This window comes from Euprymna scolopes, chromosome 37, assembly GCF_053919585.1.
Source record: "Euprymna scolopes isolate OS-2025 chromosome 37, ASM5391958v1, whole genome shotgun sequence".
Classification (NCBI taxonomy): domain Eukaryota; kingdom Metazoa; phylum Mollusca; class Cephalopoda; order Sepiida; family Sepiolidae; genus Euprymna; species Euprymna scolopes.
Genome location: NC_136518.1, coordinates 11,673,828 through 11,690,971, shown reverse-complemented (window position 1 = coordinate 11,690,971; position 17,144 = coordinate 11,673,828). Strand labels below are relative to the sequence as shown.

Genomic DNA, 17,144 nt, shown 5'->3' with positions numbered 1-17,144 from the left:
AGAGGAAAAATGAATTTTCTTGTTGTTGTTGTTGTCGTCTGTTTGTTTTCAATTTTGGTTTGTTCAAAATACAATCCTCCAGAATTTTTCTATGAATAATTTGAAATTAAGGAAACTCGCCAAAAAAAAAATAAATAAATATGGAGTTAAACAAAAAAATACAAAATGGCGAATAATTAAAGAAAAAAAAACAACTCTGCTCTGCATATATGCAAATCAAATATTTCATATTATTCAAAAAAATGTGTATTTTATATTTAACATTGTTACATGAGGGTTATGTCCCTTTGTTTCGGCCATCTTCTGTCTAAGAGCAGACAACAAGTTCTCATTGTAATTTCTCATCGTAATTGCGTTCGTTTTAAAATGAATAAAGTCAACAATGCAAGGGACCAAATATATATATATATATATATATATATATATATATAGTATTAGTCGAGAGAAGCTATTGATCCCTAATTCTGAAAGCAACGTGTTATTTTTGTATTTTCATCAATTTCTTTTTCCATTTTTCATGGCATAATCTGTCAATCTAAAAAAATCCACGTGACCATAGCCACAGAGAAACAAACGTAGAAAACTATAATGAAGTAAAGCGCACCAATTAAAGTTGGAGTCTTATGTAGCACACTAATGACAGTCACCCCGTGACATACTTAAGCGTACGTAGAAATAAAATGCTTTCACAAATAGAACATCATGGAACCAGGTGTACATGAAAGAGTAAGTGTCCCCTGCATGGATCACTCGCTATATTTTATCACAAACCCTATTATCCACTGCACATCCCTGACTGTATCATATAATTAAAACTACGAAAATATATTATCTCAAAATTAGAACCTGTCAAAAAAGTGCAGTGTACTAGATGGAACAATTGCACAAACAAGTAAAATTGATGACGAAAATAAAAACTGAACACATTACAATCTACATATTAATCATCTATCGGTATAACTTCTTGTTAATCCCTTGAAATGATACATGCATTTTAGGTTTAATAATCTATTTACTAATACCGTAGTACCTTTAATGTACGTACATGGGTGTGTCATGATTTCCAGATTATAAATTATTCTATCGTGAGATCCTATTTATTAAAAAGAAGGATAGAAGATAACGTTCTACAAACATTAAATCAGTAGATAGATACACTTTCTATGCTCCTTTTTAATAAATAGGATCTCCTGATCACCAAGGACGCAATGTAAAAAAAAAAATTTTTTAAAAAAGGGTTCCCCTTTTGAAACATACGTGAAACTAAAATATAGCTTCTTGGTCATCTGGCTAGGATCCAAGGGTAGTATTTGTTCAGTCCAAAGATGGTATAATGATACTGTGGATTTCCGTTCACACTGGATATCCATACAATGAAAATATGTCCCAAACTCTAATAAGGATGTTGAAGATAAACCATAATAACCAGATTACTTAGATAAATATTAGGTTGGTGCAAAAATGTTTTTTGATGTGCAACTATATATATATAAATGATATTATTTTTGCATTATACTACATAGATAAATAATATCGCGGGGTTTCCATTCACACTGAATGTCTGCAGAATGCCAAGCCGTAATATATTACATATGAAAGATACCACTATGAAATTTCCACAGGTCCTGCTAGTATTTATTAATCCATCAAAAATTAAAACACGGAATTATAATAAAGAAAAAAAAACCTCAACTCCTGGATTTTCAAAACAGGATATTTTCATCAGTGAATAAAAATTAGTAAGAAAAGACTCATACATCTCACTGATTAGCATAAATTTGAAAAACTATTAAAAAAAATTTTTTTGAACTAAACAGCATTTTCAATAGAATTAGATAGAATAAACGTGTCAAAAATATCAATTAATGAAGTACTTCTATTTAATTCTATTGAAAATGGTTGTAGCGTTACAAACATATTTATTAAATTAGTATTAACATAATATCACATCAATGCTACAGACGTAATAATATATAGCCTAATAAGTGTTAGATATAATATTTAGTCAGTTTGTTTTACCAACATAATGTATAATTTATTAGTGTCACAGGCATATAGTGCATTAATGTTAGCCAAATAATATTAGGTCATTTAGTTTTACAGACATAATATATAATGATTTAGTGTTATAGACATAATATATAATGTATTCGTGTTGCAGCCATAATATATAATGATTTAGTGTTACGGACATAGTATATGACCCATTGGTGTTATAGGCATAATATATAATGAATTAGTGTTACAGACTCAATTAGTTCTACAAACACAATATTTTACTCAATATGTATCAGAAAAAAAACAAAAACTTGGTACAATAAAATGGTGAGATGTGCTGTTGTCTGAATTTAAACAAAAGGAAGCAAAACCAAGAGACGCCATTACTTGCATATATGACAATGTACTCACATACACACAACGTATCCAAATAATATAAATATATAATAATAATAAATATAATAATAATAATGCCTGTATGTGTGTAACAATATATATCTGAATAAATGTGAATTTTATTTGAAAATATCTTGTTTGTTTTTCTTTTCTTTTCTCCCTCCCACCACGCATCAATTTAGATGCGTTTATAATTGATCAATATTTCGACATTTACCTCCCCTGCACGAGGTTAGATACATGGCCAGTTGTGTTTTTTGAGAAGTCAACGCTCTATATTATTGCACTGTGGCCTACAAAAAAAAAATAATAATGCTTGAGCAGCCCCGTCTGCATTCTCCAGTAGGAGCGACTCAGATGATTAGCAATAAACTAATCACTTCTCAATGAGAAGGTAAAGCCTGGGAAAGTGGACCTCCTCAGCTTGAATAGAACCATCAGTCTGACAGCGATAAAGTCACTGTTGGACTGACGTCGAGGACGTATGGTGCTTGTTGTGATGCTCGACAAAACGATTTTTTTTTTAAATATGTCGTTTAAGGCAAAAGCAATATTACGTACTTAATTATGTCGAAAATGGTAATATATCCGAAAATTACAAAAATTCATTGAGTAGAACAACCGCTATTATGTTTTTAGTAAAAAAAAAGTCTATCGCTAACGACAACAAATATTGTACGTCATGAACAAGTAATCTAAAATATTAATTCCGAGTTATATCTCCTGTGTGTGAACTCTTCACAATCTACGTTATAACATCTATTAAAAAAAAAATGCAATTCTACCCAATTTTCCATAAAAAATTACTTTTAACTGTAAATAACTTTCTACTTGATGAATTTTCGTAATTTTTGGATATATTACTATTTTCGACATGACAGTAGGCTTAAAACGACATATTTAAAAAGATCAATCTGTCCACTATCTCAACAAACACTGAATGTATTCCCAAGTGGTAAGAACACACCTATTCAAGCACTGTGCCAGGTAAGCAGGTATTTACTTCCTTCCTACTGCAGGGAGATGTGACACAAGGTCAAAAGATGGGAAGAGTCAAGCAAGCACTCCTAAAGAAGGATCATTCTAGCCTTTTAAAAATTGGCATGTCAACCCTGTGAGCATTTCCCAGATAGGGTGCCTTAGACAGCAATAAACGTACTTTACTTGAAAGACGGGAGGTAAGGCCTGGGAAGGTGGACTTTCTATGACTACCCAGAATCCTACCTCAGCCCGACAGATGCAAGGTCATCCCCTTCTCATAAATGGCTGTCAAGGACGTGTCCTCGACTTACATGAATATAACTTAGGCTATGCCAAGTATTAAAAATTTTATTTCTGCAAAGGTTATTTTTCACAAATTTATCAAACAAGTATTGTCCGCCTTCAAGATACAAATGCATATTTGTAAAAAAATGTGTGTTTAATCTGCACATAAAGTTGAAACATAAGCGCGATAGATCAACATGCTGAGTGACCATAAAATAAGGCCATTCTTTCTGCAATCCAATCATATTCAGTATAAATAAACTTCAGCTTACACCTGACTTGTCCACCAAATTTCAGTCATGAATATCCAACAGTCTTTGTTTTGTCTGAAGATAATGTGAAAGTTTACTTCTTGAAAAAACAAACTGCTGCGATCAAACAGTTTTTTTCTTTTAAGTGCAACGATTCCAATACAATTACTGATTCCGATTCTTTATAAATTTCTAAATATTTAACTTTGAAATAGTTATTTTTTCCCCAATTATCATGAACAACACATGCAAAATGTGCAGATATTATCTGAAGCGTAAAAAAATAACCTTTTAAAAGATGATCTATAGATTTTAGTTTTACTATTAGTAAAAAAAAATCAATAAATATTATTTTATCATTACTACGAGTAGTGGAAGATTTTGACTTTAACGTTAGATTAAATAAAAAAGACAATTTAAAGAATCGCTTTGGCATCGGAAAATAGGTACTAATTTTGCTGAGTCTGATACCCCTAAAAGTTCTGATTTTTCCGATTCCAATTAATCGTTCCAACACTACTTTCAAAGCTATCAGCGTCTTATGAATGTTGATTTTGTTCAGATAATATCTGACTTGTCCACCAAATTTTAATCATGATTTCAGAAATGGTCATTGACGAGAGTGGGAGTGACATCTCTAGAAAACTGGCAACCATGGAACCATTAATAAAATACATAAATGCAATCATATTTCAAACAAATAAACGTCAGTTTATGCTTGACTTGTCAAGCAAGATTAAGTTTTTGATAAAAATGTATATATAAAAAGGGGAGATCTTCTCCTTTCCTTTTATTGGTTAAAATTAAAAGGACATTTTTTTATTGGTTAAAATTAAAAGGACATTTTTTTATTGGTTAAAATTAAAAGGACATTTTTTATTGGTTAAAATTAAAAGGGCATTTTTTTATCGGTTAAAATGAAAAGGGCATTTTTTTATTGGTTAAAATGAAAAGGGCATTTTTTTTATCGGTTAAAATGAAAAGGGCATTTTTTTTATCGGTTAAAATTAAAAGGACATTTTTTTTATTGGTTAAAATGAAAAGGACACTTTTTATTGGTTAAAATGAAAAGGACTTTTTTATTGGTTAAAATTAAAAGGACTTTTTTTATTGGTTAAAATTAAAAGGACTTTTTTTATTGGTTAAAATTAAAAGGACATTTTTTTATTGGTTAAAATTAAAAGGGCATTTTTTTATTGGTTAAAATTAAAAGGGCATTTTTTTATTGGTTAAAATTAAAAGGGCATTTTTTTATTGGTTAAAATTAAAAGGGCATTTTTTTATTGGTTAAAATTAAAAGGGCATTTTTTTATTGGTTAAAATTAAAAGGGCATTTTTTTATTGGTTAAAATTAAAAGGGCATTTTTTTATTGGTTAAAATTAAAAGGACATTTTTTTATTGGTTAAAACTAAAAGGACATTTTTTTATTGGTTAAAATTAAAAGGACATCTTTTTATTGGTTAAAATTAAAAGCTGTGCAGACGGTTTTTTTAGTTAATCAAAAAAATTATTTCAACAAGAAAAGTCAAAACTATTTCTAAAGGAAAGACAGTACTTTATAAAGGTGTCACTATTACTCACGTTTTTGAAAATGAAGAATTAACTTTGAAAAAACTAGCTTTCAAAAGAAAAGAGAAGACCAAAGCTAGGTGTTGATTTAATTGTACTTCAAGTATCAAGAAAGCAAGTTGATTGCAGGTGATTAAATGACTTACTGACTAAATAGTTTTCCAACAAATGATAAAAAAATATCAAAATTAAAGTTTTTTTTTTATATAGTTTTAAAGGTTAAACAACTTCCAAGACTATATTATATACATAGCCGCTTTAAGAAACTCATTTCTTATCGTTGAGCACTTTCAGTTGAATTAAAAAGTCGGTCAATTTAGCTCTCATGTGAAGATCGTCATATAATGACTAGATCACTCTGACTGACGTTAAAAACATTTAATGAAATAAATGTTTAAAATTCAACAACATCTCTCGCGGTTAATGGTAGCCGAATGGATATGGTTCTTGCTAATGGAGCCAAAGATGGCTTCTATTGACGGGTTCAAATCTATCGACTGGTGTTAATTCTGACATCCTGCACTGAAGATTCTCGAAAGGATGAAACACTAGTGTCTGTAGGTATTTAATAATTATTATAGTAATTAATTATATATAATATATATATATATATATATATATATATATATATATATAAGAGCAAGTAATTAATAAAACATGTTAAAAAACACTTTGAAAAAGAGTTTAAAACATATTTAATTTGAAAAGGAAACATTAAATAAGTGGATAGTCCTTAATCCGCGGAGTTTCGAAGAAATACTTTCCTTCTCATCAGAGGGTAGGATTTAGCAAAATACGGGATCGGATTTTGCTTGCAAAAGTATTTGATGAAACAACAAGTAAGTCACAGATCTTACTTGATAACAAAAAAGTGAAGCAGAGGGAATATGGTGAAAAAAAAAGTGATTTCACATGAATGGATAGTCTGGTGAAGAGTGAAGTATCCAATATATGTGTGTGTGTGTGTGCGTGTGTGTGTGTGTGTGTGTGTGTGCATGATTGCTTCAAGTATGTGCAATAATTTGACTTGACTAAGAGTTCCTTTTTTTTTACGAAGATGTTCAAAACAATTCAGTGCTAAAGTTTAAGCTATTCTCATTTAAAATAATTTTCCTAACATATTTCAGTTCATTTCGAAGGAAAGTTTAATTTCCTAAAAGAATAATTTGCAGTAATATTAGTTATATTTAAAAAAAAATATACATAAACGTGTGCTATTGTTACATAAATTTAATTTATTAAATTAAATATAAATTGGGATCGTAAGTGCCTGAAGAAATAATGTCGAAATATGTGCATATTAATCAAAATCCAGCTGACATGTTAACCAAGGGAATATATTATGATAAATACGAGCTGTCTTAAGTTTTCAGCATTTTTTTGGTACAGACATTTAAAATTGTCATAGACTCTTAAAAATCCATTCTGTTATTGACTGATTCCAGTGCTTTCAGTTCACATGTGATGGCAGCATATATGCGGCTTTCTTTAGAAAAGAAATTCTGTTTCCCAGTTCCAGAAGTTCTTCTCAACTAAAAAACATGCAAGCCTCTTCCACCCCTCCTCCCCCTCCTCCTTTTTTCCTCCTACCCCTTCAAAAGCAAGCCAGCTGACTTGTGGGTCCTAGAGACACTGCAACACAACAGTTGATTGTACCTATTTACAATGCCTCCCCCACAGGACACAGTTAGACACCAGGGTCGTTTTTTAACGTGGAGAAAAAAAAGGTACAAAAATAAAAATTATCTCAGTCGTGAAGGATTTCTCCTCCACTGAAAGAGAACAAGAACTGGGAGTGCAGCATCTGAAAAACAGATACTACACTTTGATCTTGGCCAAACAGTTGATTGTAGCTAAAAGCAAAAGAATGCTATCCGACAGGAAAGAGAAAGAAAAAGAGATCATATTGTGTTGAGTCATAAATACCTGGGTGACGCGTGTGTGAAAAACAAACGAAATCAATAACTTTTTTGTTCACCTAAAGAGTTTGTGTTGAAGTTTTAATTTTTTTTTTGCCGCCAAATGTACTTTAGTTTTTTATTGTTTTTGTTTTTTTGAAAGTCGCCTGTCAAGAAAACACGTGTATAGGAAACATTTCTTACTCTTTTGGCTTGTTAGCCCAATAAGTCTCCAAAGTAAAGGTCTATGCATGGTTCAACAAGTGCATGAGGCGTTTGTTTATGTTCATGCGTCCCCTTCCCTTGAGTCAAGAAGAATATAAATTCATGATTAAAAAATTTATTGCATAAAAAAAATTCTGGCGATAAAGGGTTAATACGACGTTTAGTTCATTTTAAAAATAACAACGTTACATCAACAAAGGCCAGAAATACAATATCATCAGTTTCTCTATCATCCATCATGTTCGTACCTCAAACTGTTTTCCTTTGAAATTTCATACCCTCCCCCAACCAAGAGGTTAATTTCAGCAGGTGCTTGGAGAAATAGCGTCAATTAAAATTTTATATATATATATATATATATGTGTGTGTGTGTGTGTGTGTGTGTGTGTGTGTGTGTGTGAATATATAGTCAATGTTCTTAAAGAAAAAAAACTGAGTTCGTCGATGCACAAACGTGTTCCAAAATTGACTTCACACACGTGCGTCTGGAAGGTTCCTTTTTTTGTGTGTGCGGGTGTGTGTATGTTTCAGAATGAATTTGGGATTCTGTATTGATTCTTAAAGTCACTTTTTTTTTTCTGTTACAGAATAGTTTTTTTAGACCAGATTTTATTTTAGTCATTTATCTGGTGAGAATCACGTAAAAAAGTTTTTTTTTTTTTTTTTTACTGCTTATTTTTCTTGTTTGTTTTTTGGGTTTTTTTTGCCTTATTTAGTGTAAACCGTTTCACAAAAATAGCAAAAATATATATATTATCAGCATTTCTTGGAAAGCGGATGTATATATACTTTATTGTAAGGTTTTACTGTAGTTTTAGAAAGGCTGTTTCTTCTCTTTTTCTTTTACTCTGTCACGTTCTCATCATTTTCATTTTTGTTCATTGAAGATTGCGTGTCGTCCGTCGGGCGTTCACTAAATTATGGCGGTTGCCATAGCTTAAACGACGTTTGAAAAAGGGTCACTATTTCAGTCGGTCCTCTTTTTGGGGAACCTCCGACATTAGAGAGAGAACGAGAGTGCTGAAAAAGAACGGTTGGGGAAAAGAAAACATCGGGTTATAATTAAGTGCGACGAGACTTTAGGATTGATGATGTTTTATAAAAGTTTCCAAGATATAGGGTACAAAGAGGATGGTACATTTCTTTGATAAAAGTCTTTACCCAGGGAAACTGGTCCATCGCATGTGGATGCTTCTATTGTTCCCGCATGTCTGAGAGAGATTTCTTCTTTATATCTCCCTCCAAGACAGTCCTCTATTCCGATTGGCTGAAACCTCTGGTGACGTTGAGAGAAGAAAGGAAGGGAAAAGTAGAAGAGTAGGGAGAAAGAAAGAAATAAGGGAAGCATACTGTAGCAGCATCATAGTAGTAGTTCACTACACGAGTCCCCCTCCAAATAACGGAGCTAAGTACCCTCCACATAATTATTAAATATGTATATTGTCTAAATTTGTTTAAAAATAAAAGTACTCATTTTTTCTTTTTCCATGTTACTTTCCTAACAGATCTAGACTTATATGTGTCAGCAATTTTATCTTCAACTTTGTTGGTATCGTCTGTCTTAATAAGTTTATCATTAGTAGTTCACTACATAATCATTGAAAAAATTAAACACTAAAAAAAATACAGACTTACGTCAAAATTTATTCTTAATGTTTACATGAAATGTAAAGTTGATGAACACAAACAGGCGGGTAGTTGAAAAGAGGAGGAGGGTGGGCAAAACAGACTGGTTTTCTTTTCAGCTCTGCGCATCCGTAGTTACCAACATGGAACGTCCGTATAATTTTTGTCATTTTTTAATTAAATTATTTTTCTATGTTCCTGTTCCTCAATTTAATTTTTTTTACTTTATTATCCAAGATTATATGAACATTATTTTACGTTGATAATTATACGTTCTTGCGTGCAATGGAAATATTAGAATCTTACATGTAAAGATTACGTTAAAAATGTAAGCATAAAAAAAAAGTAGAAATAATTCTTGCAATTATAACTTTTTTTGTGAAAATATTAAATAAACAATGCTGAATTCAATGATAATATTGGTAATTCGAGAAATTAATTTTTCTTCGAGTTATATCGAATTCATTAATACGGACTTCAGGGGCTTTTTTTGTAATGTTCCTGTAAAAATTATTTTTTTTATTTTATAGTTACAAATTACGATGCTTTATATATATAAAAAAAAGTAAAAATAAATTCTTGCGTTTTTTATTTACTACTGGAAACCATAACTTTAGTAAAGGTATTTGTTTTTAAACAAAATAATACATTTTTACTAAGATTTAAATAAAAATAATTAGTTCATTATATTCCGCGATCATTATTTGATAAATACTGAAAATTTCATCAAAATTGGTTAATTTCCTGATTTTTGGTGAATTTTTAAGTAAAGGGAGGGGTCAAAATGTTTATACATTTTGAGCGTCAGCATTCATTTTGCCCGTACCTAACAATAACTCTGTCAATTTTTAATCTACAGACTCGAAGTTTGATATAGAGTGTATGGAGATTTGGGAAAATCTTTGTAATCTGTTTTCAGCCAGATATTTGGCTGTTAATGAGTCAACGTTCAACGATTTGACCTTTGAGAACTCTACCAAACTCCTCAGCCAATTTTAGATATAGGTTCCTTGGACATGGATCTAACTTAATAACTTGAGTTAAGCCCAAAATAATAAATGTTAAGGGGTCATAAAAAGAGTCAAAGTTTTAAAAAATTTGACATCTGCAGTCTCTACCAAATTACTCAAACATTTGAAATTTTACATATTCAGAGATAGAGCAAGCTTTTTAATCGGTTTGGGTCGAAAATTTGAGCTATCAATATATAAATTTATGTATGTATGTTTGCATGTCTACCTAAAACTTTCGACAGAGGCGACGGATTTTCACAAGATCAGTATCGTTTTGAAGCTCGACCCTTCAGACGAAAAATTGGCTAAAAACATTAATTTCCTCACCCTGAACTGGGCACTTTTCTACAGGGAGGAGTCGCTTTTTTCGCCGATATTTTCGAAAGTCATCCCCCTTTTTTCGATTATCTAGCCTTAATTTAAACCTATGCCACTTCCGGTTTGGCGGTGGTCGTAACAGCAAAGACGTCACTTTTCCCCCCCATTCTTTTCCTCCTTCGCAGTACAGGTTCGAGCCTGCCTTCTTACTACCTTTTTTTTTTTTTTTTTTTGCTCAACATACACCTCCAAACACCCGGGCAACGTCGGGCTCCCGTGCTAGTATATATATATATATATATATATATATATATATATATATATATATATATATATATATTCCGAAGAATCGTTTGTTGGCTTCTCTGCTAAATATCCAATTCTTTCTTTCATATTATCTTTAAAGGCCGTTGAAACGTATTAGCAAAAAAAGTAAATTTTGATTTCTTTTTTAGAAAGTAAAACTACGCTGGGTTAGGTCGTAAAAAAAATACCGACGTGACGATTAAGCACCTATTTACTATGCCTCCCCACGGGACAGAGTTAGACACCAGGGTCGTTTTTTAACGTGGAGAAAAGGTACAAAGATAAAAAATTGTCTCAGTCGTGAAGGACTGATCCTCCATCGAAAGAGAACAAGAAATGGAAGTGCAGCAGCAGTGCAGCAGCAGCACTTGAAGAACAGATACTACACTTTGATCTTGACCAAAAGACCAAAGGCTCTACATGAAATTCATTATTTCGAATTTCGCTATAATGACGAAAAAGCACCCATATTTATAAAAAAAAAAAAAAAAATTAAAAATTAAATGCCACACAGCATTATTGGTCAATTTTTACAACGTGCCCCCCAGAAACACCCCCAACCTCCCCATGTTAAGAACGGCTTTCGAGGTTGAGTAGCGTTTATTCCGAAAGCTGTTCTGGTACTTCTACACTTTATCGCCGAAACTGGAGACGCCATTTTATTTCGCGCACCTGCAGTTTAAATGCAAGGGAGAAATCATTATTTTAAACAATGGCCGAAGCATGAAATAAATAACAAAAAATATAAGCTGGTGAACGCTTGCTTCCGGAAAGAATAAATTAACCTACAATTAACATTTATTACTTTATTTAATGTTTAGAATTATTTATTTGTTCGGAAGAAAAAACAAAAAAAACAAACTATCTTATAAAAATCCAAGGTTGCTTTCATTACAAAATTGGGTGCTAGTGCACTTATTGATCCGCCGCGCTATTTTTTAAATCGTATTTCCAAGTTTAATTAACGTTTTATGGTGTGTGTTTTTTTTTATTCAATTGTAAGGTTAAAGTATAGAATAGGTACGAAACACCCTCCCCATGTTAAGAATGGCTTTTTAAATAATAACGTTATTTCAGCACGGATCAATAAGCGAGTGCAGTAGTGCACTAGTACCCAAAATTGTTTTATTAAAATTATATTTTCTAACGCAAACTTTTCGATAAATATTTTTACAATTATATTTTGATAAATATTTTATTACAATAAATGTTTGGTATTATTATACAAACACCGTGACAGCGTTAGGGTTAGGGTTAGGGTTAATTCGCTGTCACGGTGTTTGTATAAATTTACCAAATGTTTTGGTTTTCAAATGGCGCTCGCGCCTCCTCGCCCAGTTTTAATTCAATTATGAATATGTAATTTTCATTTTCTGTTTTTAATAATAAAAAAAAATGTTTCATGAAAAACTTTCCCGTTTTCATTAATTAAATCGAAACATTTCCAATTAAACAATTATGGATATATGTTCTCTTTCACTTTCTTTATTTACTTTTTTTCATAGTTCTTTCCTTTTAGTTTAATTTTTTTTTTATTCATTTCTAACTTCGGTCATAGTTTAAAATACTGATTTCTCCCTTGGATTTGGACAGCAGGTGCGTAAAAAAAAATGGCGTCTCTAATTTCGGCAATAAAGTGTAGAAGCACCGCCGTTCTTAACATGGGGAGGTTGGGGTGCTTATAATACGCTGGGGCGCATCGTAAAAATTGACCGAATTATTTTTCTCGCAATTCATTCACGCCGTAATTTAGTGACTTCGCTCCATGTTTTCGACAAAAAAGAAATGTTTTATTTAATTTATATGAAAACAAACTTACCATTGAAGACTCAACAGTTCAATTTAGCTAAAGTCGGTGATTCAAAATGGCCGCTGATTGTGCAAACCAAGTGTTGCATCATGGTTAAAGAGAAAAACTTTTTTTTTTTCGACTTTTTTTTTTCTTTACTCTTTTGCACTCCAAACAGGCATCTTGCCACTTGTAACGTAAGATGCTACGCTTTGGATCATGCCTAACAAGGGACTGTGGAGAGTTAAGCAGCGAGATGTCTGTTCACATTAAACTTCTGCAGGTCAGTACAGTAGTCAGGGTAACAGGAAACAGGAAGGGAGTTCCAAAGTCTAGCAATCCGAAGGAAAAAAAAACTATTAGAGTAGAAGGCTTTCTGGCATCTAGTTACCTCAGCAGTGAAGAGGTGAGATTTTGCTGTTTGTCCGATAAGTCGTAAGTATGTACGTCAAGGGGGGGGGCACAAGTGCTATGAGTTCATTTATTAAAGCACATTCGATTAAAGTATTTTTAAAACAAGCATAGGGACACAACATTGCAGTGATGGGACAGGGGTTGGAGCTTGGTTAATAGTGCGGGACCTATTAGATTTCAGACCCTTTTTTAAATCCTGTCCAAGTGGAAGAGACTAGTGTTAGATGTTCAAGCCCAGATGTTTCAACAATACATGGGCGAGTGGTGGCTTTGTAGAAATACAGGATACTCACAGGTATGCGTAGTTTTCTAGCACAACAGAAGGAGGCCATCTTCTTTGCAGCAGCCTTGGCAATGTACTCAATGTATTTATTCCAATTCATATTGCCTGTGAATGTTAAGCCGACATGTTTGGATGATGAAAAAGATTAAAGTCGAACCCTATTTAATGAATTGAGAAAAAAAAAGCGGCCAATTAGTATATGTGCAGCTTTCTGTTTGTAGAATACTCTCAGGGCTGTTGATTATAACAAGCTCACTTACACGGTTTCATAAGTATCTAAATTCACTTCCATTTAAAGGTTAATTCCTGGTGGCTGAGTGGAAAGACACTAAACCACAAAGCCGAGGTTTACTTTGTTGACTGGGTTTGAATCTCCTGACCAGCAGCAATTATCATTTCCTGCACTGATGATTGCATAAGTATGAACCATTAAGTGTCTGTAAGATGTGTTTAACTGATGCTGCAGATCACAAGAGCAATGACATCCAACAAACCAAAATTTCAACACTCAAGTTTCGCCCTCATTCAGGTTCATCAGTTAGACACATCTAATAACTTCTAATCTAAAATCAATGGGCTACAATTTCTAATTCTATATATTGCACTGGCCACAACCGCCAGTCCATCTATGGTCGACCTATTATACAACACTGGTAGTCCCTGGCCAAGACTTGTTGACCAGGCATGTTTACATCAGTATTGATTTCAAGGTTCCACTTCAACCTCATCATAAACAGCTGCTTATAATATAATTATTGAAAATTGGAAATTCAAATAATCCGGAATCATATGAGGTGCCTTCAATAAGTTTCCAGACTTTTTTTCGTACAGGCATTTAAAATTATCATAGACTCTTGAATATTCAGTATGTTATTACTATACATCTAATGAGATGACTGACCAATTTTTATGATTTCAGATTCAAATGAACAGCTACAGCAGAAATTGGAATACACCCTACTAAAGCCTGATTTTCGCAGTTGGTGAATTTCCAAAAATTCAATCTAGACATGAGGAGACTTTAGAAGAACGATATACAATAAAATTCTGTTTTAAACTTTGAAAAAATGCCACAGAAACATATGAAATGCATCGACTGCTTTTGGACCATCTTGCATGAATCAAGCATCGGTTTTTGAGTGGCATAAGAGATTCGAGGAAGGCAGGGAGTCTGTGAGAGAAACATTAGTGGCTGTAAGATGTGTCTAACTGATGTTGCAGCTCACAAGAGCAATGACATCCAACAAACTGGAAGTTCAACATTCGAGTTTCGCCCTCATTCAGGTTCATCAGCTGAACTTAAGATTTAAAACCAGAATCTGATGCATGCGAAGCGAGTACTCTGCCACATACATTTCACAGCAGTCTGTTTGATCTGTGTTAGTTAACATACTTTCTTGTGTGTGGCTCAAGTGGCAGAGTACAAGAGATTCGATTTTGAGTCCCAAGTTCAGATGTGTCTAACTGATGAGCTCAAAAACTGAAGTCTTGAACTTTTTGTTTGTTAACTGTCATGGCGCTTGTGAACTGCGATGTTGTTTGATATATATATATATGTATTTGTATATTTTGGCAGCAAGTTATTATCAAGCCTGTCTGATTGAACACGACAGAGTTATTCTTTTTTCCGATCTTTATGGATAACTTTTCCATTTGCCGAGCGGTCCTTTTAATTTCAGCTGGCATGTTATATAAAATGGCGCCCAAAAGTTGTTGTTCGGCCATATTCTTCTCAAGCGTTTTCTATCGGTGCATTCGATTATCTTCAAGAGCAATTGTTGTTGTTCTCTTCGCAAGCCAGCCATCCTTCGCTGCTGCTGCTGCTATTTTCTCATGCGCTCATATGCACAATGTCACAGTAGAAAGTCTTCCAGCATCTGGAGATCTCTATAGTGAAGGAGTGGAATTTTGCTATTTGATGAGTCGGTCGGCTTGGTGTATTTATAATTTTCTTTTTTTTAATTGTCGATAAAGATGAGTGCAGGAGAGTTGGAGGTAAATTATTTTTATTTTATTTTTTATTTTTATTTCGATTTTCCTATTTGATAGCTTATTTATTTAGTTTCTTGTTCGTTATTAAATATAAATATTATATATTATTATATATAAATATATAAATATATAAAATGTATATATATATAAAATATGGCTACTTAAATACGCAATGCTGGATCTTCTATGAAATTCCTATTTTAATGAAATTATATTGTCATGCATATTTCTTTCTAAGAAAAAAAATACTATTTTTCTGAAGAGTATCGGCACAAAAAGAGTCGATATTGACATAATAATAACTGATTGTTTCTGCATTGCAAAACAGATCTGTAAAAAATGTGCTGAAGTTTTGAAATGCTGAAAGAATTTTTGGTAAGAAAAATAAATATTTGGAATGTAGCTATACTGTTATAAATCATTTTCATACGTGCTCTGTTGTTATTTTTAACTAACGTCGAGCTTCTAAGCTGAAAGGATTGGTATACACAAAGCGTGAAATATAATTGAACAAGTGAAGCATGCATGGTCCCCTTTGCGTGCACAGTGAATGATGCATAAAAAAATGACAAAGTTCAGCATTTTCAAGAACTTCCCCCACCCATTTTCAAGAACGCCCCCACCCAAAAGTCCCCAGGGGGCGTCAAATCCTGGTGAAAATGAACAAACTGTGCAATTTTAGGCCTTAACATATGTAAAATTGAGTTCTCCACCATGGAAAAAAGAAATGACTAAGTCCATCATTCTTCTCCCCATTAAGCCCAAAAGTCCCCAAGGCCTTAACATATTTAAATTTGAGTTCAGCACCATGCAAAACTGCTAAATAGACATACACAGAAAATTTGGGACAAATATAGTAAAATAGTCCCAAAAATGGAGTGTTTTATTAGCCCAAAAGTTATTGCGAAGTACAAACAAACAAAATTATATAGAAATCAGTTACTTTTCAGAAAGTTTTATAAAAATCCAAGGCATCAATTATTTTTAATAAGCACAAAAATGTCAATTTTAGCCATTTTAACCAGAAAGACACCCCTACAACCGGAGTTTTCCCAGAAAATCCGTTCTGTTACTTTTTTACTTATATCATGTTTAATGTTTGTGCAAAATTTCAAAAAATTCCAATGTGTAGTTATTGAGAAAAGTGCGGACAGATGAACGGACAAGGGTGAATTTACATGTCCACCCGCCTTTTGTCAGGGGACCAATCTATCTATAAAAGTGAACGTGTGTGTGTGTGTACATTTCCCTATGCAATAACTGTCTCAATTTTTAGTCTACAGACTCGAAGTTTGATATACAGGGTACTGAGATTTGGGAAAATCTTTGTGATCGATTTTCGGCTAGAAATTTGGCTGTTAAGGGTTCAAAGTTCAACGATTTGACCTTTGAGACTCTACCAAACTCCTCCGCCAATTTTGGGTCTAAACAATTTTAGATATAGGTTCCTTGGACATGGATCTAACTTAATAACTTGATTTGAGCCCAAAACAATAAATGTTAAGGGGTCATAATAGGGGTCAAAGTTAAAAAAAATTGACCTTTGCGGTCTCTACCAAATTACTCAGACAATTTCTGGTCTAAATATTTGAAATTTGACATAAAGGGTATTCAGAGATAGGACAAGCTTTTTAATCGGTTTGAGTCGAAAATTTGAGCTACCAATATATAAATCTATGTATGTATGTTTGCATGTCTGCCTAAAACTTTCGACAGAGGCGACAGATTTTCACAAGATCAGTATCGTTTTGAAGCTCGACCTTTTAGACGAAAAATACCAAAAAATTGGCTAAAAACAT

General features: G+C 32.7%; 1 long non-coding RNA gene across 1 annotated transcript in view; it reads right to left on the bottom strand.

Annotated features, from left to right (window-relative positions):
* Positions 1-12,790, bottom strand: part of LOC145261089 (uncharacterized) — an 84,001-nt gene extending 71,211 nt beyond the window's left edge. The window contains exon 1 of the long non-coding RNA XR_013864407.1: positions 12,687-12,790. This is a non-coding gene — a long non-coding RNA (uncharacterized LOC145261089). The remainder of the gene's footprint in view (positions 1-12,686) is intronic.
* Positions 12,791-17,144: the final 4,354 nt, after the last annotated feature.